The sequence below is a fragment of the Scyliorhinus torazame genome, chromosome 3 (genome assembly GCF_047496885.1).
Source record: "Scyliorhinus torazame isolate Kashiwa2021f chromosome 3, sScyTor2.1, whole genome shotgun sequence".
Taxonomy (NCBI): domain Eukaryota; kingdom Metazoa; phylum Chordata; class Chondrichthyes; order Carcharhiniformes; family Scyliorhinidae; genus Scyliorhinus; species Scyliorhinus torazame.
This window is the reverse complement of record NC_092709.1, coordinates 365,378,643-365,401,996: the sequence shown is the minus strand read 5'-3', so window position 1 is coordinate 365,401,996 and position 23,354 is coordinate 365,378,643.

The window sequence follows — 23,354 nt, the reverse complement described above, 5'->3', positions numbered from 1 at the left end:
CCTCTCAGACTCTGCAATGTCTCGTTCAGACTGTGCCATGTCCTTCTCAGACTGTGCCATGTCCCTCTCAGACTGTGCCATGTCCTTCTCAGACTGTGCCATGTCTCTCTCAGACTGTGCCATGTCTCTCAGACAGTGCCATGTCACTCTCAGACAGTCCCCTGTCACTCTCAGACAGTGCCATGTCTCTCTCAGACTGTGCCATATCTCTCTCAGACTGTGCCATGTCTCTCTGAGACTGTGACATGTCTCTCTCAGACTGTGCCATGTCTCTCTCAGACTGTGCCATGTCTCTCTCAGACTGTGCCATGTCCCTCTCAGACTGTTCCATCTCCCTCTAGACTGTGCCATGTCTCTCTCAGACTGTGCCATGTCCCTCTCAGACTGTGCCATGTCCCTCTCAGACTGTGCCATGTCTCTCTCAGAATGTGCCATGTCTCTCTCAGACTGTGCCATGTCCCTCTAGACTGTGCCGTGTCCCTCTCCGACTGTGCCGTGTCCCTCTCAGACTGTGCCATGTCTCTCTCAGACTGTACCATGTCCCTCTCAGACTGTGCCTTGTCCCTCTCAGACTGTGCCTTGTCCCTCTCAGACTGTTCCATGTCCCTCTCAGGCTGTGCCATGTCCCTCTCAGGCTGTGCCATGTCTCTCAGACTGTGCCATGTCCCTCTCAGACTCTGCAATGTCTCGTTCAGACTGTGCCATGTCCTTCTCAGACTGTGCCATGTCTCTCTCAGACTGTGCCATGTCTCGCTTACACTGTGCCATGTCCCACTAGACTGTGCCGTGTCCCTCTCAGACTGTGCCGTGTGCCTCTCAGACTGTGCCATGTCTCTCTCAGACTGTGCCATGTCCTTCTCAGACTGTGCCATGTCCCTCTCAGGCTGTGCCATGTCTCTCTCAGACTGTGCCATGTCTCTCTCAGACTGTGCCATGTCTCTCTCAGACTGTGCCATGTCTCTCAGACAGTGCCACGTCTCTCTCAGACTGTGCCATGTCTCTCTCAGACTGTGCCATGTCTCTCAGACAGTGCCATGTCTCTCTCAGACTGTGCCATGTCTCTCTCAGACTGTGCCATGTCTCTCTAGACTGTGCCATGTCCCTCTCAGGCTGTGCCATGTATCTCAGACTGTGCCATGTCACTCTCAGACAGTGCCATGTCTCTCAGACTGTGCCATGTCTCTCTCAGACTGTGCCATGTCTCTCTCAGACTGTGCCATGTCTCTCTCAGACTGTGCCATGTCTCTCAGACAATGCCATGTCACTCTCAGACTGTGCCATGTCTCTCTCAGGCTGTGCCATGTCACTCAGACTGTGCCATGTCCCTCTCAGACTGTGCCATGTCTCTCTGAGACTGTGCCATGTCTCTCTCAGACTGTGCCATGTCCCTCTAGACTGTGCCATGTCTGTCTCAGACTGTGCCATGTCCCTCTCAGGCTGTGCCATGTCTCTCAGGCTGTGCCATCTTTCTATCAGGCTGTGCCATGTCTCACTCAGACTGTTGCATGTCTCTCTCAGAATGTGCCATGTCCCTCTGAGACTGTGCCATGTCCCTCTCAGAGTGTGCCATGTCCCTCTCAGACTGTGCCATGTCCCACTAGACTGTGCCGTGTCCCTCTCAGACTGTGCCGTGTGCCTCTCAGACTGTGCCATGTCTCTCTCAGACTGTGCCATGTCCTTCTCAGACTGTGCCATGTCCCTCTCAGGCTGTGCCATGTCTCTCTCAGACTGTGCCATGTCTCTCTCAGACTGTGCCATGTCTCTCTCAGACTGTGCCATGTCTCTCAGACAGTGCCAAGTCACTCTCAGACAGTGCCATGTCACTCTCAGACAGTGCCATGTCTCTCAGACTGTGCCATGTCTCTCTCAGACTGTGCCATGTCTCTCTCAGACTGTGCCATGTCTCTCAGACAGTGCCATGTCACTCTCAGACTGTGCCATGTCGCTCAGACTGTGCCATGTCCCTCTCAGACTGTGCCATGTCTCTCTGAGACTGTGCCATGTCTCTCTCAGACTCTGCCATGCCCCTTTCAGACTGTGCCATGTCCCTCTAGACTGTGCCATATATCTCTAGACTGTGCCATGTCTCTCTCAGACTGTGCCATGTCTCTTTCAGAATGTGCCATGTCCCTCTGAGACTGTGCCATGTCCCTCTCAGACTGTGCCATGTCCCTCTAGACTGTGCCATGTCTCTATCAGGCTGTGCCATGTCTCTCTCAGACTGTGCCATGTCTCTTTCAGAATGTGCCATGTCCCTCTCAGACTGTGCCATGTCCCTCTAGACTGTGCCATGTCTCTCTCAGGCTGTGTCATGTCTCTGAGATTGTGCCATGTCTCTCTCAGAATGTGCCATGTCTCTCTCAGACTGTGACGTGTCCCTCTCAGACTGTGCCATGTCTCTCTGAGACTGTTCCATGTCTCTCTCAGACTGTGCCATGTCTCTCTCAGACTGTGCCATGTCTCTCTCAGACTGTGCCATGTCCCTCTCAGACTGTTCCATCTCCCTCTAGACTGTGCCATGTCTCTCTCAGACTGTGCCATGTCCCTCTCAGACTGTTCCATCTCCCTCTAGACTGTGTTATATCTCTCTCAGACTGTGCCATGTCTCTCTCAGAATGTGCCATGTCTCTCTCAGACTGTGCCATGTCTCTCTCAGACTGTGCCATGTCCCTCTTGACTGTGCCGTGTCCCTCTCCGACTGTGCCGTGTCCCTCTCAGACTGTGCCATGTCTCTCTCAGACTGTGCCATGTCCCTCTCAGACTGTGCCATGTCCCTCTAGACTTTGCCATGTCTCTCTCAGACTGTGCCTTGTCCCTCTCAGACAGTGCCATGTCTCTCTCAGACTGTGCCATATCTCTCTGAGACTGTGCCATGTCTCTCTGAGACTGTGACATGTCTCTCTCAGACTGTGCCATGTCTCTCTCAGACTGTGCCATGTCTCTCTCAGACTGTGCCATGTCCCTCTCAGACTGTTCCATCTCCCTCTAGACTGTGCCATGTCTCTCTCAGACTGTGTCATGTCCCTCTCAGACTGTGCCATGTCCCTCTCAGACTGTGCCATGTCTCTCTCAGAATGTGCCATGTCTCTCTCAGACTGTGCCATGTCCCTCTAGACTGTGCCGTGTCCCTCTCCGACTGTGCCGTGTCCCTCTCAGACTGTGCCATGTCTCTCTCAGACTGTACCATGTCCCTCTCAGACTGTGCCTTGTCCCACTCAGACTGTTCCATGTCCCTCTCAGGCTGTGCCATGTCCCTCTCAGGCTGTGCCATGTCTCTCAGACTGTGCCATGTCCCTCTCAGACTCTGCAATGTCTCGTTCAGACTGTGCCATGTCCTTCTCAGACTGTGCCATGTCTCTCTCAGACTGTGCCATGTCTCGCTTACACTGTGCCATGTCCCACTAGACTGTGCCGTGTCCCTCTCAGACTGTTCCGTGTGCCTCTCAGACTGTGCCATGTCTCTCTCAGACTGTGCCATGTCCTTCTCAGACTGTGTCATGTCCCTCTCAGGCTGTGCCATGTCTCTCTCAGACTGTGCCATGTCTCTCTCAGACTGTGCCATGTCTCTCAGACAGTGCCATGTCTCTCTCAGACTGTGCCATGTCTCTCTCAGACTGTGCCATGTCACTCAGACTGTGCCATGTCTCTCTCAGACTGTGCCATGTCTCTCTCAGACTGTGCCATGTCTCTCTCAGACTGTGCCATGTCTCTCAGACAGTGCCATGTCACTCTCAGACTGTGCCATGTCTCTCTCAGGCTGTGCCATGTCACTCAGACTGTGCCATGTCCCTCTCAGACTGTGCCATGTCTCTCTGAGACTGTGCCATGTCTCTCTCAGACTGTGCCATGCCCCTTTCAGACTGTGCCATATATCTCTAGACTGTGCCATTTCTCTCTCAGACTGTGCCATGTCTCTCTCTGACTGTGCCATGTCCCTCTCAGGCTGTGCCATGTCCCTCTCAGACTGTGCCATGTCTCTCAGACTGTGCCATGTCTCTCTCAGACTGTGCCATTTCTCTCAGACTGTGCTATGTCTCTCTCAGACTGTGCCATGTCCCTCTCAGGCTGTGCCATGTCCCTCTCAGACTGTGCCATGTCTCTCAGGCTGTGCCATGTCCCTCTCAGGCTGTGCCATGTCTCTCAGGGTGTGCCATGTCTATCAGACTGTGCCATGTCTTTCTCAGACTGTGCCATGTCTCTCTCAGACTGTGCCATGTCTCTCTCAGACTGTGCCATGTCTCTCTCAGGCTGTGCCATGTCTCTGACAGACTGTGCCATTTCTCTCAGACTGTGCCATGTCCCTCTCACGCTGTGCCATGTCTCTCTCAGACTGTGTCATGTCCCTCTCGACTGTGCCATGTCAGTCTCAGGCTGTGCCATGTCTCTCAGACTGTGCCATGTCCCACTAAACTGTGCCATGTCCCTCTAGACTGTGCCATGTCTCTCTCCGACTGTGCCATGTCCCTCTCAGGCTGTGCCATGTCTCTCAGACAGTGCCATGTCTCTCAGACTGTGCCATGACCCTCTCAGGCTGTGCCATGTCCCTCTCAGGCTGTGCCATGTCCCTCTAGACTGTGCCATGTCCCTCTCAGGCTGTGCCATGTCTCTAAGACTGTGTCATGTCTCTCTCAGACTGTGCCATGTCCCTCTCAGGCTGTGCCATGTCTCTCAGGCTGTGCCATCTCTCTATCAGGCTGTGCCATGTCTCTCTCAGACTGTGCCATTTCTCTTTCAGAATGTGCCAGGTCCCTCTGAGACTGTGCCATGTCCCTCTCAGACTGTGCCATGTCCCTCTAGACTGTGCCATGTCTCTATCAGGCTGTGCCATGTCTCTCTCAGGCTGTGTCATGTCTCTCAGATTGTGCCATGTCTCTCTCAGAATGTGCCATGTCTCTCTCAGACTGTGACGTGTCCCTCTCAGACTGTGCCATGTCTCTCAGACTGTGCCATGTCTCTCTCAGAATGTGCCATGTCTCTCAGACTGTGCCATGTCTCTCAGACTGTGCCATGTCTCTCTCAGAATGTGCCATGTCTCTCTCAGACTGTGCCATGTCTCTCTGAGACTGTTCCATGTCTCTCTCAGACTGTGCCATGTCTCTCTCAGACTGTGCCATGTCTCTCTCAGACTGTGCCATGTCCCTCTCAGACTGTGCCATGTCCCTCTAGACTGTGCCATGTCTCTCTCAGACTGTGTCATGTCTCTCTCAGACTGTGCCGTCTCTCTCTCAGACTGTGCCATGTCTCTCTCAGACTGTGCCATGTCCCTCTCAGACTGTGCCATGTCCCTCTAGACTGTGCCATGTCTCTCTCAGGCTGTGTCATGTCTCTCAGATTGTGACATGTCTCTCTCAGAATGTGCCATGTCTCTCTCAGACTGTGACGTGTCCCTCTCAGACTGTGCCATGTCTCTCTGAGACTGTTCCATGTCTCTCTCAGACTGTGCCATGTCTCTCTCAGACTGTGCCATGTCTCTCTCAGACTGTGCCATGTCCCTCTCAGACTGTTCCATCTCCCTCTAGACTGTGCCATGTCTCTCTCAGACTGTGCCATGTCCCTCTCAGACTGTTCCATCTCCCTCTAGACTGTGTTATGTCTCTCTCAGACTGTGCCATGTCTCTCTCAGAATGTGCCATGTCTCTCTCAGACTGTGCCATGTCTCTCTCAGACTGTGCCATGTCCCTCTGAGACTGTGCCATGTCTCTCTCCGACTGTGCCGTGTCCCTCTCAGACTGTGCCATGTCTCTCTCAGACTGTGCCATGTCCCTCTCAGACTGTGCCATGTCACTCTAGACTTTGCCATGTCTCTCTCAGACTGTGCCTTGTCCCTCTCAGACTGTTCCATGTCCCTCTCAGGCTGTGCCATGTCCCTCTCATGCTGTGCCATGTCTCTCAGACTGTGCCATGTCCCTCTCAGACTCTGCAATGTCTCGTTCAGACTGTGCCATGTCCTTCTCAGACTGAGCCATGTCTCTCTCAGACTGTGCCATGTCCTTCTCAGACTGTGCCATGTCTCTCTCAGACTGTGCCATGTCTCTCAGACAGTGTCATGTCACTCTCAGACAGTGCCCTGTCACTCTCAGACAGTGCCATGTCTCTCTCAGACTGTGCCATGTCTCTCTCAGACTGTGTCGTGTCTCTCAGACTGTGCCATGTCTCTCTCAGAGTGTGCCATATCTCTCTCAGACTGTGCCATGTCTCTCTCAGACTGTGCCATGTCTCTCTCAGACTGTGCCATGTCTCTCAGACAGTGCCATGTCACTCTCAGACTGTGCCATGTCTCTCAGACTGTGCCATGTCCCTCTCAGACTGTGCCATGTCCCTCTAGATGTGCCGTGTCCCTCTCAGACTGTGCCGTGTCCCTCTCAGACTGTGCCATGTCTCTCTCAGACTGTGCCATGTCTCTCTCAGACTGTGCCATGTCCTTCTCAGACTGTGCCATGTCTCTCTCAGACTGTGCTATGTCTCTCAGACAGTGCCATGTCACTCTCAGACAGTGCCATGTCCCTCTCAGACTGTGCCATGTCCCTCTAGATGTGCCGTGTCCCTCTCAGACTGTGCCATGTCCCTCTAGACTGTGCCATGTCTCTCTCAGACTGTGCCATGTCTCTCTCAGACTGTGCCATGTCTCTCTCAGACTGTGCCATGTCTCTCTCAGACTGTGCCATGTCTCTCAGACAGTGCCATGTCACTCTCAGACTGTGCCATGTCTCTCAGACTGTGCCATGTCCCTCTCAGACTGTTCCATCTCCCTCTAGACTGTGCCATGTCTCTCTCAGACTGTGCCATGTCCCTCTCAGACTGTGCCATGTCTCTCTCAGACTGTGCCATGTCTCTCTCAGACTGTGCCATGTCTCTCAGACAGTGCCATGTCACTCTCAGACTGTGCCATGTCTCTCAGACTGTGCCATGTCCCTCTCAGACTGTTCCATCTCCCTCTATACTGTGCCATGTCTCTCTCAGACTGTGCCATGTCCCTCTAGACTGTGCCATGTCTCTCTCAGACTGTGCCATGTCTCTCTCAGAATGTGCCATGTCCCTCTCAGACTGTGCCATGTCCCTCTCCGATGGTGCCATGTCTCTCTCAGACTGTGCCATGTCTCTCAGACTGTGCCATGTCTCTCTCAGACTGTGCCATGTCTCTCTCAGACTGTGCCTTGTCTCTCTCAGAATGTGCCATGTCTCTCTCAGACTGTGCCATGTCCCTCTAGACTGTGCCGTGTCCCTCTCCGACTGTGCCGTGTCCCTCTCAGACTGTGCCATGTCTCTCTCAGACAGTGCCATCTCCCTCTCAGACTGTGCCATGTCCCGCTAGACTTTGCCATGTCTCTCTCAGACTGTGCCTTGTCCCTCTCAGGCTATTCCATGTCCCTCTCAGGCTGTGCCATGTCCCTCTCAGGCTGTGCTATGTCTCTCTCAGACTGTGCCATGTCCCTCTCAGACTCTGCAATGTCTCGTTCAGACTGTGCCATGTCCTTCTCAGACTGTGCCATGTCTCTCTCAGACTGTGCCATGTCCTTCTCAGACTGTGCCATGTCTCTCTCAGACTGTGCCATGTCACTCTCAGACAGTGCCCTGTCACTCTCAGACAGTGCCATGTCTCTCAGACTGTGCCATGTCTCTCTCAGACTGTGCCATGTCTCTCTCAGACTGTGCCATGTCTCTCTCAGACTGTGCCATGTCTCTCAGACTGTGCCATTTCCCTCTCAGACTGTGCCATGCCCCTCTAGACTGTGCCGTGTCCCTCTCAGACTGTGCCGTGTCCCTCTCAGACTGTGCCATGTCTCTCTCTGACTGTGCCATGTCTCTCAGACAGTGCCATGTCACTCTCAGACAGTGCCCTGTCACTCTCAGACAGTGCCATGTCACTCTCAGACAGTGCCCTGTCACTCTCAGACAGTGCCATGTCACTCTCAGACTGTGCCATGTCACTCTCAGACTGTGCCATGTCTCTCAGACTGTGCCATGTCCCTCTCAGACTGTTCCATCTCCCTCTAGACTGTGCCATGTCTCTCTCAGACTGTGCCATGTGTCTCAGACTGTGCCATGCCCCTTTCAGACTGTGCCATGTCCCTCTAGACTGTGCCATATATATCTAGACTGCGCCATGTCCCTCTCAGGCTGTGCCATGTCTCTCTCAGACTGTGCCATGTCTATCAGACTGTGCCATGTCTCTCTCAGACTGTGCCATGTCTCTCAGACTGTGCCATGTCTCTCTCAGAATGTGCCATATCTCTCTCAGACTGTGCCATGTCTCTCAGACTGTGTCATGTCCCTCTCAGGCTGTGCCATGTCTCTCTCAGACTGTGTCATGTCCCTCTCGACTGTGCCATGTCAGTCTCAGGCTGTGCCATGTCTCTCAGACTGTGCCATGTCCCACTAAACTGTGCCATGTCCCTCTAGACTGTGCCATGTCTCTCTCCGACTGTGCCATGTCCCTCTCAGGCTGTGCCATGTCTCTCAGACAGTGCCATGTCTCTCAGACTGTGCCATGACCCTCTCAGGCTGTGCCATGTCCCTCTCAGGCTGTGCCATGTCCCTCTAGACTGTGCCATGTCCCTCTCAGGCTGTGCCATGTCTCTAAGGCTGTGTCATGTCTCTCTCAGACTGTGCCATGTCCCTCTCAGGCTGTGCCATGTCTCTCAGGCTGTGCCATCTCTCTATCAGGCTGTGCCATGTCTCTCTCAGACTGTGCCATTTCTCTTTCAGAATGTGCCAGGTCCCTCTGAGACTGTGCCATGTCCCTCTCAGACTGTGCCATGTCCCTCTAGACTGTGCCATGTCTCTATCAGGCTGTGCCATGTCTCTCTCAGACTGTGCCATGTCTCTTTCAGAATGTGCCATGTCCCTCTCAGACTGTGCCATGTCCCTCTAGACTGTGCCATGTCTCTCTCAGGCTGTGTTATGTCTCTCAGATTGTGCCATGTCTCTCTCAGAATGTGCCATGTCTCTCTCAGACTGTGACGTGTCCCTCTCAGACTGTGCCATGTCTCTCTGAGACTGTTCCATGTCTCTCTCAGACTGTGCCATGTCTCTCTCAGACTGTGCCATGTCTCTCTCAGACTGTGCCATGTCCCTCTCAGACTGTTCCATCTCCCTCTAGACTGTGCCATGTCTCTCTCAGACTGTGCCATGTCCCTCTCAGACTGTTCCATCTCCCTCTAGACTGTGTTATGTCTCTCTCAGACTGTGGCATGTCTCTCTCAGAATGTGCCATGTCTCTCTCAGACTGTGCCATGTCTCTCTCAGACTGTGCCATGTCCCTCTGAGACTGTGCCATGTCTCTCTCCGACTGTGCCGTGTCCCTCTCAGACTGTGCCATGTCTCTCTCAGACTGTGCCATGTCCCTCTCAGACTGTGCCATGTCACTCTAGACTTTGCCATGTCTCTCTCAGACTGTGCCTTGTCCCTCTCAGACTGTTCCATGTCCCTCTCAGGCTGTGCCATGTCCCTCTCAGGCTGTGCCATGTCTCTCAGACTGTGCCATGTCCCTCTCAGACTCTGCAATGTCTCGTTCAGACTGTGCCATGTCCTTCTCAGACTGAGCCATGTCTCTCTCAGACTGTGCCATGTCCTTCTCAGACTGTGCCATGTCTCTCTCAGACTGTGCCATGTCTCTCAGACAGTGCCATGTCACTCTCACACAGTGCCCTGTCACTCTCAGACAGTGCCATGTCTCTCTCAGACTGTGCCATGTCTCTCTCAGACTGTGTCGTGTCTCTCAGACTGTGCCATGTCTCTCTCAGAGTGTGCCATATCTCTCTCAGACTGTGCCATGTCTCTCTCAGACTGTGCCATGTCTCTCTCAGACTGTGCCATGTCTCTCAGACAGTGCCATGTCACTCTCAGACTGTGCCATGTCTCTCAGACTGTGCCATGTCCCTCTCAGACTGTGCCATGTCCCTCTAGATGTGCCGTGTCCCTCTCAGACTGTGCCGTGTCCCTCTCAGACTGTGCCATGTCTCTCTCAGACTGTGCCATGTCTCTCTCAGACTGTGCCATGTCCTTCTCAGACTGTGCCATGTCTCTCTCAGACTGTGCTATGTCTCTCAGACAGTGCCATGTCACTCTCAGACAGTGCCATGTCCCTCTCAGACTGTGCCATGTCCCTCTAGATGTGCCGTGTCCCTCTCAGACTGTGCCATGTCCCTCTAGACTGTGCCATGTCTCTCTCAGACTGTGCCATGTCTCTCTCAGACTGTGCCATGTCTCTCTCAGACTGTGCCATGTCTCTCTCAGACTGTGCCATGTCTCTCAGACAGTGCCATGTCACTCTCAGACTGTGCCATGTCTCTCAGACTGTGCCATGTCCCTCTCAGACTGTTCCATCTCCCTCTAGACTGTGCCATGTCTCTCTCAGACTGTGCCATGTCCCTCTCAGACTGTGCCATGTCTCTCTCAGACTGTGCCATGTCTCTCTCAGACTGTGCCATGTCTCTCAGACAGTGCCATGTCACTCTCAGACTGTGCCATGTATCTCAGACTGTGCCATGTCCCTCTCAGCCTGTTCCATCTCCCTCTAGACTGTGCCATGTCTCTCTCAGACTGTGCCATGTCCCTCTAGACTGTGCCATGTCTCTCTCAGACTGTGCCATGTCTCTCTCAGAATGTGCCATGTCCCTCTCAGACTGTGCCATGTCCCTCTCCGATGGTGCCATGTCTCTCTCAGACTGTGCCATGTCTCTCAGACTGTGCCATGTCTCTCTCAGACTGTGCCATGTCTCTCTCAGACTGTGCCTTGTCTCTCTCAGAATGTGCCATGTCTCTCTCAGACTGTGCCATGTCCCTCTAGACTGTGCCGTGTCCCTCTCCGACTGTGCCGTGTCCCTCTCAGACTGTGCCATGTCTCTCTCAGACTGTGCCATGTCCCTCTCAGACTGTGCCATGTCCCGCTAGACTTTGCCATGTCTCTCTCAGACTGTGCCTTGTCCCTCTCAGACTATTCCATGTCCCTCTCAGGCTGTGCCATGTCCCTCTCAGGCTGTGCTATGTCTCCCTCAGACTGTGCCATGTCCCTCTCAGACTCTGCAATGTCTCGTTCAGACTGTGCCATGTCCTTCTCAGACTGTGCCATGTCTCTCTCAGACTGTGCCAAGTCCTTCTCAGACTGTGCCATGTCTCTCTCAGACTGTGCCATGTCACTCTCAGACAGTGCCCTGTCACTCTCAGACAGTGCCATGTCTCTCAGACTGTGCCATGTCTCTCTCAGACTGTGCCATGTCTCTCTCAGACTGTGCCATGTCTCTCTCAGACTGTGCCATGTCTCTCAGACTGTGCCATTTCCCTCTCAGACTGTGCCATGTCCCTCTAGACTGTGCCGTGTCCCTCTCAGACTGTGCCGTGTCCCTCTCAGACTGTGCCATGTCTCTCTCTGACTGTGCCATGTCTCTCAGACAGTGCCATGTCACTCTCAGACAGTGCCCTGTCACTCTCAGACAGTGCCATGTCACTCTCCGACAGTGCCCTGTCACTCTCAGACAGTGCCATGTCACTCTCAGACTGTGCCATGTCACTCTCAGACTGTGCCATGTCCCTCTCAGACTGTTCCATCTCCCTCTAGACTGTGCCATGTCTCTCTCAGACTGTGCCATGTGTCTCAGACTGTGCCATGCCCCTTTCAGACTGTGCCATGTCCCTCTAGACTGTGCCATATATATCAAGACTGCGCCATGTCCCTCTCAGGCTGTGCCATGTCTCTCTCAGACTGTGCCATGTCTATCAGACTGTGCCATGTCTCTCTCAGACTGTGCCATGTCTCTCAGACTGTGCCATGTCTCTCTCAGAATGTGCCATATCTCTCTCAGACTGTGCCATGTCTCTCAGACTGTGCCATGTCTCTCTCAGAATGTGCCATATCTCTCTCAGACTGTGCCATGTCTCTCTCAGACTGTGCCATGTCCCTCTCAGACTGTGCCATGTCTCTCTCAGACTGTGCCATATCTCTCTCAGACTGTGCCATGTCTCTCTCAGACTGTGCCATGTCCCTCTCAGGCTGTGCCATGTCCCTCTCAGGCTGTGCCATGTCTCTCAGACTTTGCCATGTCCCACTAAACTGTGCCATGTCCCTCTAGACTGTGCCATGTCCCTCTCAGGCTGTGCCATGTCTGTCAGACTGTGCCATCTCTCTATCAGACTGAGCCATGTCTCTCTCAGACTGTGCCACGTCCCTCTCAGGCTGTGCCATGTCTCTCAGGCTGTGCCATCTCTCTATCAGGCTGTGCCATGTCTCTCTCAGACTGTGCCATGTCGCTCTCAGAATGTGCCATGTCCCTCTGAGACTGTGCCATGTCTCTCTCAGACTGTGTCATGTCCCTCTGAGACTGTGCCATGTCCCTCTCAGACTGTGCCATGTCCCTCTCAGGCTGTGCCATCTCTCTATCAGGCTGTGCCATGTCTCTCTCAGACTGTGCCATGTCCCTCTCAGGCTGTGCCATGTCTCTCTCAGACTGTGTCATGTCCCTCTGAGACTGTGCCATGTCCCTCTAGACTGTGCCATGTCCCTCTCAGACTGTGCCATGTCCCTCTCAGGCTGTGCCATGTCTCTCAGGCTGTGCCATCTCTCTATCAGGCTGTGCCATGTCTCTCTCAGACTGTGCCATGTCCCTCTCAGACTGTGCCATGTCCCTCTCAGACTGTGCCATGTCTCACAGACTGTGCCATGTCTCTCTCAGAATGTGCCATGTCCCTCTGAGACTGTGCCATGTCTATCTCAGGCTGTGCCATGTCTCTCTCAGACTGTGTCATGTCCCTCTGAGACTGTGCCATGTCCCTCTCAGACTGTGCCATGTCCCTCTAGACTGTGCCATGTCTCTCTCAGACTGTGCCATGTCCCTCTCAGGCTGTGCCATGTCTCTCAGGCTGTGCCATCTTTCTATCAGGCTGTGCCATGTCTCTCTCAGACTGTGCCATGTCTCTCTCAGGATGTGCCATGTCCCTCTGAGACTGTGCCATGTCCCTCTCAGACTGTGCCATGTCCCTCTCAGACTGTGCCATGTCCCTCTCAGACTGTGCCATGTCCCTCTAGACTGTGCCATGTCTCTCTCAGACTGTGTCATGTCCCTCTCAGGCTGTGCCATGTCTCTCAGGCTGTGCCATCTTTCTATCAGGCTGTGCCATGTCTCTCTCAGACTGTGCCATGTCTCTTTCAGAATGTGCCATGTCCCTCTGAGACTGTGCCATGTCCCTCTCAGACTGTGCCATGTCCCTCTCAGACTGTGCCATGTCCCTCTCAGACTGTGCCATGTCCCTCTCAGGCTGTGCCATGTCCCTCTAGACTGTGCCATGTCTCTCTCAGACTTGTGCCGTGTCCCTCTCAGACTGTTCCATGTCTCTCTGAGACTGTGCCATGTCTCTCTCAGACTGTGCCATGTCTCTCTGAGACTGTGCCATGTCTCTCTCAGACTGTGCCATGTCTCTCTCAGACTGTGCCATGTCTCTCTCAGACTGTGCCATGTCCCTCTCAGACTGTGCCATGTCCCTCTCAGACTGTGCCATGTCTCTCAGAATGTGCCATGTCTCTCTGAGACTGTGCCATGTCCCTCTAGACTGTGCCGTGTCCCTCTCCGACTGTGCCGTGTCCCTCTCAGACTGTGCCATGTCCCACTCAGACTGTGCCTTGTCCCTCTCAGATTGTTCCATGTCCCTCTCAGGCTGTGCCATGTCCCTCTCAGGCTGTGCCATGTCTCTCAGACTGTGCCATGTCCCTCTCAGACTCTGCAATGTCTCGTTCAGACTGTGCCATGTCCTTCTCAGACTGTGCCATGTCTCTCTCAGACTGTGCCATGTCCCACTAGACTGTGCCGTGTCCCTCTCAGACTGTGCCGTGTCCCTCTCAGACTGTGCCATGTCTCTCTCAGACTGTGCCATGTCCTTCTCAGACTGTGCCATGTCCCTCTCAGGCTGTGCCATGTCTCTCTCAGACTGTGCCATGTCTCTCTCAGACTGTGCCATGTCTCTCTCAGACTGTGCCATGTCTCTCAGACAGTGCCATGTCACTCTCAGACTGTGCCATGTCTCTCAGACTGTGCCATGTCCCTCTCAGACTGTGCCATGTCTCTCTGAGACTGTGCCATGTCTCTCTCAGACTGTGCCATCCCCCTTTCAGACTGTGCCATGTCCCTCTAGACTGTGCCATATATCTCTAGACTGTGCCATGTCTCTCTCAGACTGTGCCATGTGTCTTTCAGACTGTGCCATTTCTCTCAGACTGTGCCATGTCCCTCTCAGGCTGTGCCATGTCCCTCTCAGGCTGTGCCATGTCTCTCAGACTGTGCCATGTGTCTCAGACTGTGCCATGTCTATCAGACTGTGCCATGTCTCTCTCAGACTGTGCCATGTGTCTCTCAGACTGTGCCATGTCTCTCAGACTGTGCCATGTCTCTCTCAGACTGTGCCATGTCCCTCTCAGGCTGTGCCATGTCTCTGACAGACTGTGCCATTTCTCTCAGACTGTGCCATGTCTCTCAGACAGTGCCATGTCACTCTCAGACTGTGCCATGTCTCTCAGACTGTGCCATGTCCCTCTCAGACTGTTCCATCTCCCTCTAGACTGTGCCATGTCTCTCTCAGACTGTGCCATGTCCCTCTCAGACTGTGCCATGTCTCTCTCAGACTGTGCCATGTCTCTCTCAGACTGTGCCATGTCTCTCAGACAGTGCCATGTCACTCTCAGACTGTGCCATGTCTCTCAGACTGTGCCATGTCCCTCTCAGACTGTTCCATCTCCCTCTATACTGTGCCATGTCTCTCTCAGACTGTGCCATGTCCCTCTAGACTGTGCCATGTCTCTCTCAGACTGTGCCATGTCTCTCTCAGAATGTGCCATGTCCCTCTCAGACTGTGCCATGTCCCTCTCCGATGGTGCCATGTCTCTCTCAGACTGTGCCATGTCTCTCAGACTGTGCCATGTCTCTCTCAGACTGTGCCATGTCTCTCTCAGACTGTGCCTTGTCTCTCTCAGAATGTGCCATGTCTCTCTCAGACTGTGCCATGTCCCTCTAGACTGTGCCGTGTCCCTCTCCGACTGTGCCGTGTCCCTCTCAGACTGTGCCATGTCTCTCTCAGACAGTGCCATCTCCCTCTCAGACTGTGCCATGTCCCGCTAGACTTTGCCATGTCTCTCTCAGACTGTGCCTTGTCCCTCTCAGACTATTCCATGTCCCTCTCAGGCTGTGCCATGTCCCTCTCAGGCTGTGCTATGTCTCTCTCAGACTGTGCCATGTCCCTCTCAGACTCTGCAATGTCTCGTTCAGACTGTGCCATGTCCTTCTCAGACTGTGCCATGTCTCTCTCAGACTGTGCCATGTCCTTCTCAGACTGTGCCATGTCTCTCTCAGACTGTGCCATGTCACTCTCAGACAGTGCCCTGTCACTCTCAGACAGTGCCATGTCTCTCAGACTGTGCCATGTCTCTCTCAGACTGTGCCATGTCTCTCTCAGACTGTGCCATGTCTCTCTCAGACTGTGCCATGTCTCTCAGACTGTGCCATTTCCCTCTCAGACTGTGCCATGTCCCTCTAGACTGTGCCGTGTCCCTCTCAGACTGTGCCGTGTCCCTCTCAGACTGTGCCATGTCTCTCTCTGACTGTGCCATGTCTCTCAGACAGTGCCATGTCACTCTCAGACAGTGCCCTGTCACTCTCAGACAGTGCCATGTCACTCTCAGACAGTGCCCTGTCACTCTCAGACAGTGCCATGTCACTCTCAGACTGTGCCATGTCACTCTCAGACTGTGCCATGTCTCTCAGACTGTGCCATGTCCCTCTCAGACTGTTCCATCTCCCTCTAGACTGTGCCATGTCTCTCTCAGACTGTGCCATGTGTCTCAGACTGTGCCATGCCCCTTCCAGACTGTGCCATGTCCCTCTAGACTGTGCCATATATATCTAGACTGCGCCATGTCCCTCTCAGGCTGTGCCATGTCTCTCTCAGACTGTGCCATGTCTATCAGACTGTGCCATGTCTCTCTCAGACTGTGCCATGTCTCTCAGACTGTGCCATGTCTCTCTCAGAATGTGCCATATCTCTCTCAGACTGTGCCATGTCTCTCAGACTGTGTCATGTCCCTCTCAGGCTGTGCCATGTCTCTCTCAGACTGTGTCATGTCCCTCTCGACTGTGCCATGTCAGTCTCAGGCTGTGCCATGTCTCTCAGACTGTGCCATGTCCCACTAAACTGTGCCATGTCCCTCTAGACTGTGCCATGTCTCTCTCCGACTGTGCCATGTCCCTCTCAGGCTGTGCCATGTCTCTCAGACAGTGCCATGTCTCTCAGACTGTGCCATGACCCTCTCAGGCTGTGCCATGTCCCTCTCAGGCTGTGCCATGTCCCTCTAGACTGTGCCATGTCCCTCTCAGGCTGTGCCATGTCTCTAAGACTGTGTCATGTCTCTCTCAGACTGTGCCATGTCCCTCTCAGGCTGTGCCATGTCTCTCAGGCTGTGCCATCTCTCTATCAGGCTGTGCCATGTCTCTCTCAGACTGTGCCATTTCTCTTTCAGAATGTGCCAGGTCCCTCTGAGACTGTGCCATGTCCCTCTCAGACTGTGCCATGTCCCTCTAGACTGTGCCATGTCTCTATCAGGCTGTGCCATGTCTCTCTCAGACTGTGCCATGTCTCTTTCAGAATGTGCCATGTCCCTCTCAGACTGTGCCATGTCCCTCTAGACTGTGCCATGTCTCTCTCAGGCTGTGTCATGTCTCTCAGATTGTGCCATGTCTCTCTCAGAATGTGCCATGTCTCTCTCAGACTGTGACGTGTCCCTCTCAGACTGTGCCATGTCTCTCTGAGACTGTTCCATGTCTCTCTCAGACTGTGCCATGTCTCTCTCAGACTGTGCCATGTCTCTCTCAGACTGTGCCATGTCCCTCTCAGACTGTTCCATCTCCCTCTAGACTGTGCCATGTCTCTCTCAGACTGTGCCATGTCCCTCTCAGACTGTTCCATCTCCCTCTAGACTGTGTTATGTCTCTCTCAGACTGTGCCATGTCTCTCTCAGAATGTGCCATGTCTCTCTCAGACTGTGCCATGTCTCTCTCAGACTGTGCCATGTCCCTCTGAGACTGTGCCATGTCTCTCTCCGACTGTGCCGTGTCCCTCTCAGACTGTGCCATGTCTCTCTCAGACTGTGCCATGTCCCTCTCAGACTGTGCCATGTCACTCTAGACTTTGCCATGTCTCTCTCAGACTGTGCCTTGTCCCTCTCAGACTGTTCCATGTCCCTCTCAGGCTGTGCCATGTCCCTCTCAGGCTGTGCCATGTCTCTCAGACTGTGCCATGTCCCTCTCAGACTCTGCAATGTCTCGTTCAGACTGTGCCATGTCCTTCTCAGACTGAGCCATGTCTCTCTCAGACTGTGCCATGTCCTTCTCAGACTGTGCCATGTCTCTCTCAGACTGTGCCATGTCTCTCAGACAGTGCCATGTCACTCTCAGACAGTGCCCTGTCACTCTCAGACAGTGCCATGTCTCTCTCAGACTGTGCCATGTCTCTCTCAGACTGTGTCGTGTCTCTCAGACTGTGCCATGTCTCTCTCAGAGTGTGCCATATCTCTCTCAGACTGTGCCATGTCTCTCTCAGACTGTGCCATGTCTCTCTCAGACTGTGCCATGTCTCTCAGACAGTGCCATGTCACTCTCAGACTGTGCCATGTCTCTCAGACTGTGCCATGTCCCTCTCAGACTGTGCCATGTCCCTCTAGATGTGCCGTGTCCCTCTCAGACTGTGCCGTGTCCCTCTCAGACTGTGCCATGTCTCTCTCAGACTGTGCCATGTCTCTCTCAGACTGTGCCATGTCCTTCTCAGACTGTGCCATGTCTCTCTCAGACTGTGCTATGTCTCTCAGACAGTGCCATGTCACTCTCAGACAGTGCCATGTCCCTCTCAGACTGTGCCATGTCCCTCTAGATGTGCCGTGTCCCTCTCAGACTGTGCCATGTCCCTCTAGACTGTGCCACGTCTCTCTCAGACTGTGCCATGTCTCTCTCAGACTGTGCCATGTCTCTCTCAGACTGTGCCATGTCTCTCTCAGACTGTGCCATGTCTCTCAGACAGTGCCATGTCACTCTCAGACTGTGCCATGTCTCTCAGACTGTGCCATGTCCCTCTCAGACTGTTCCATCTCCCTCTAGACTGTGCCATGTATCTCTCAGACTGTGCCATGTCCCTCTCAGACTGTGCCATGTCTCTCTCAGACTGTGCCATGTCTCTCTCAGACTGTGCCATGTCTCTCAGACAGTGCCATGTCACTCTCAGACTGTGCCATGTCTCTCAGACTGTGCCATGTCCCTCTCAGACTGTTCCATCTCCCTCTAGACTGTGCCATGTCTCTCTCAGACTGTGCCATGTCCCTCTAGACTGTGCCATGTCTCTCTCAGACTGTGCCATGTCTCTCTCAGAATGTGCCATGTCCCTCTCAGACTGTGCCATGTCCCTCTCCGATGGTGCCATGTCTCTCTCAGACTGTGCCATGTCTCTCAGACTGTGCCATGTCTCTCTCAGACTGTGCCATGTCTCTCTCAGACTGTGCCTTGTCTCTCTCAGAATGTGCCATGTCTCTCTCAGACTGTGCCATGTCCCTCTAGACTGTGCCGTGTCCCTCTCCGACTGTGCCGTGTCCCTCTCAGACTGTGCCATGTCTCTCTCAGACTGTGCCATGTCCCTCTCAGACTGTGCCATGTCCCGCTAGACTTTGCCATGTCTCTCTCAGACTGTGCCTTGTCCCTCTCAGACTATTCCATGTCCCTCTCAGGCTGTGCCATGTCCCTCTCAGGCTGTGCTATGTCTCCCTCAGACTGTGCCATGTCCCTCTCAGACTCTGCAATGTCTCGTTCAGACTGTGCCATGTCCTTCTCAGACTGTGCCATGTCTCTCTCAGACTGTGCCATGTCCTTCTCAGACTGTGCCATGTCTCTCTCAGACTGTGCCATGTCACTCTCAGACAGTGCCCTGTCACTCTCAGACAGTGCCATGTCTCTCAGACTGTGCCATGTCTCTCTCAGACTGTGCCATGTCTCTCAGACTGTGCCATGTCTCTCTCAGAATGTGCCATATCTCTCTCAGACTGTGCCATGTCTCTCAGACTGTGCCATGTCCCACTAAACTGTGCCATGTCCCTCTAGACTGTGCCATGTCTCTCTCCGACTGTGCCATGTCCCTCTCAGGCTGTGCCATGTCTCTCAGACAGTGCCATGTCTCTCAGACTGTGCCATGACCCTCTCAGGCTGTGCCATGTCCCTCTCAGGCTGTGCCATGTCCCTCTAGACTGTGCCATGTCCCTCTCAGGCTGTGCCATGTCTCTAAGACTGTGTCATGTCTCTCTCAGACTGTGCCATGTCCCTCTCAGGCTGTGCCATGTCTCTCAGGCTGTGCCATCTCTCTATCAGGCTGTGCCATGTCTCTCTCAGACTGTGCCATTTCTCTTTCAGAATGTGCCAGGTCCCTCTGAGACTGTGCCATGTCCCTCTCTGACTGTGCCATGTCCCTCTAGACTGTGCCATGTCTCTATCAGGCTGTGCCATGTCTCTCTCAGACTGTGCCATGTCTCTTTCAGAATGTGCCATGTCCCTCTCAGACTGTGCCATGTCCCTCTAGACTGTGCCATGTCTCTCTCAGGCTGTGTCATGTCTCTCAGATTGTGCCATGTCTCTCTCAGAATGTGCCATGTCTCTCTCAGACTGTGACGTGTCCCTCTCAGACTGTGCCATGTCTCTCTGAGACTGTTCCATGTCTCTCTCAGACTGTGCCATGTCTCTCTCAGACTGTGCCATGTCTCTCTCAGACTGTGCCATGTCCCTCTCAGACTGTTCCATCTCCCTCTAGACTGTGCCATGTCTCTCTCAGACTGTGCCATGTCCCTCTCAGACTGTTCCATCTCCCTCTAGACTGTGTTATGTCTCTCTCAGACTGTGCCATGTCTCTCTCAGAATGTGCCATGTCTCTCTCAGACTGTGCCATGTCTCTCTCAGACTGTGCCATGTCCCTCTGAGACTGTGCCATGTCTCTCTCCGACTGTGCCGTGTCCCTCTCAGACTGTGCCATGTCTCTCTCAGACTGTGCCATGTCCCTCTCAGACTGTGCCATGTCACTCTAGACTTTGCCATGTCTCTCTCAGACTGTGCCTTGTCCCTCTCAGACTGTTCCATGTCCCTCTCAGGCTGTGCCATGTCCCTCTCAGGCTGTGCCATGTCTCTCAGACTGTGCCATGTCCCTCTCAGACTCTGCAATGTCTCGTTCAGACTGTGCCATGTCCTTCTCAGACTGAGCCATGTCTCTCTCAGACTGTGCCATGTCCTTCTCAGACTGTGCCATGTCTCTCTCAGACTGTGCCATGTCTCTCAGACAGTGCCATGTCACTCTCAGACAGTGCCCTGTCACTCTCAGACAGTGCCATGTCTCTCTCAGACTGTGCCATGTCTCTCTCAGACTGTGTCGTGTCTCTCAGACTGTGCCATGTCTCTCTCAGAGTGTGCCATATCTCTCTCAGACTGTGCCATGTCTCTCTCAGACTGTGCCATGTCTCTCTCAGACTGTGCCATGTCTCTCAGACAGTGCCATGTCACTCTCAGACTGTGCCATGTCTCTCAGACTGTGCCATGTCCCTCTCAGACTGTGCCATGTCCCTCTAGATGTGCCGTGTCCCTCTCAGACTGTGCCGTGTCCCTCTCAGACTGTGCCATGTCTCTCTCAGACTGTGCCATGTCTCTCTCAGACTGTGCCATGTCCTTCTCAGACTGTGCCATGTCTCTCTCAGACTGTGCTATGTCTCTCAGACAGTGCCATGTCACTCTCAGACAGTGCCATGTCCCTCTCAGACTGTGCCATGTCCCTCTAGATGTGCCGTGTCCCTCTCAGACTGTGCCATGTCCCTCTAGACTGTGCCACGTCTCTCTCAGACTGTGCCATGTCTCTCTCAGACTGTGCCATGTCTCTCTCAGACTGTGCCATGTCTCTCAGACAGTGCCATGTCACTCTCAGACTGTGCCATGTCTCTCAGACTGTGCCATGTCCCTCTCAGACTGTTCCATCTCCCTCTAGACTGTGCCATGTCTCTCTCAGACTGTGCCATGTCCCTCTCAGACTGTGCCATGTCTCTCTCAGACTGTGCCATGTCTCTCTCAGACTGTGCCATGTCTCTCAGACAGTGCCATGTCACTCTCAGACTGTGCCATGTCTCTCAGACTGTGCCATGTCCCTCTCAGACTGTTCCATCTCCCTCTAGACTGTGCCATGTCTCTCTCAGACTGTGCCATGTCCCTCTAGACTGTGCCATGTCTCTCTCAGACTGTGCCATGTCTCTCTCAGAATGTGCCATGTCCCTCTCAGACTGTGCCATGTCCCTCTCCGATGGTGCCATGTCTCTCTCAGACTGTGCCATGTCTCTCAGACTGTGCCATGTCTCTCTCAGACTGTGCCATGTCTCTCTCAGACTGTGCCTTGTCTCTCTCAGAATGTGCCATGTCTCTCTCAGACTGTGCCATGTCCCTCTAGACTGTGCCGTGTCCCTCTCCGACTGTGCCGTGTCCCTCTCAGACTGTGCCATGTCTCTCTCAGACTGTGCCATGTCCCTCTCAGACTGTGCCATGTCCCGCTAGACTTTGCCATGTCTCTCTCAGACTGTGCCTTGTCCCTCTCAGACTATTCCATGTCCCTCTCAGGCTGTGCCATGTCCCTCTCAGGCTGTGCTATGTCTCCCTCAGACTGTGCCATGTCCCTCTCAGACTCTGCAATGTCTCGTTCAGACTGTGCCATGTCCTTCTCAGACTGTGCCATGTCTCTCTCAGACTGTGCCATGTCCTTCTCAGACTGTGCCATGTCTCTCTCAGACTGTGCCATGTCACTCTCAGACAGTGCCCTGTCACTCTCAGACAGTGCCATGTCTCTCAGACTGTGCCATGTCTCTCTCAGACTGTGCCATGTCTCTCTCAGACTGTGCCATGTCTCTCTCAGACTGTGCCATGACTCTCTCAGACTGTGCCATGTCTCTCAGACTGTGCCATTTCCCTCTCAGACTGTGCCATGTCCCTCTAGACTGTGCCGTGCCCCTCTCAGACTGTGCCGTGTCCCTCTCAGACTGTGCCATGTCTCTCTCTGACTGTGCCATGTCTCTCAGACAGTGCCATGTCACTCTCAGACAGTGCCCTGTCACTCTCAGACAGTGCCATGTCACTCTCAGACAGTGCCCTGTCACTCTCAGACAGTGCCATGTCACTCTCAGACTGTGCCATGTCACTCTCAGACTGTGCCATGTCTCTCAGACTGTGCCATGTCCCTCTCAGACTGTTCCATCTCCCTCTAGACTGTGCCATGTCTCTCTCAGACTGTGCCATGTGTCTCAGACTGTGCCATGCCCCTTTCAGACTGTGCCATGTCCCTCTAGACTGTGCCATATATATCTAGACTGCGCCATGTCCCTCTCAGGCTGTGCCATGTCTCTCTCAGACTGTGCCATGTCTAACAGACTGTGCCATGTCTCTCTCAGACTGTGCCATGTCTCTCAGACTGTGCCATGTCTCTCTCAGAATGTGCCATATCTCTCTCAGACTGTGCCATGTCTCTCAGACTGTGCCATGTCTCTCTCAGAATGTGCCATATCTCTCTCAGACTGTGCCATGTCTCTCTCAGACTGTGCCATGTCCCTCTCAGACTGTGCCATGTCTCTCTCAGACTGTGCCATATCTCTCTCAGAATGTGCCATGTCTCTCTCAGACTGTGCCATGTCCCTCTCAGGCTGTGCCATGTCCCTCTCAGGCTGTGCCATGTCTCTCAGACTTTGCCATGTCCCACTAAACTGTGCCATGTCCCTCGAGACTGTGCCATGTCCCTCTCAGGCTGTGCCATGTCTGTCAGACTGTGCCATCTCTCTATCAGACTGAGCCATGTCTCTCTCAGACTGTGCCACGTCCCTCTCAGGCTGTGCCATGTCTCTCAGGCTGTGCCATCTCTCTATCAGGCTGTGCCATGTCTCTCTCAGACTGTGCCATGTCGCTCTCAGAATGTGCCATGTCCCTCTGAGACTGTGCCATGTCTCTCTCAGACTGTGTCATGTCCCTCTGAGACTGTGCCATGTCCCTCTCAGACTGTGCCATGTCCCTCTCAGGCTGTGCCATCTCTCTATCAGGCTGTGCCATGTCTCTCTCAGACTGTGCCATGTCCCTCTCAGGCTGTGCCATGTCTCTCTCAGACTGTGTCATGTCCCTCTGAGACTGTGCCATGTCCCTCTAGACTGTGCCATGTCCCTCTCAGACTGTGCCATGTCCCTCTCAGGCTGTGCCATGTCTCTCAGGCTGTGCCATCTCTCTATCAGGCTGTGCCATGTCTCTCTCAGACTGTGCCATGTCCCTCTCAGACTGTGCCATGTC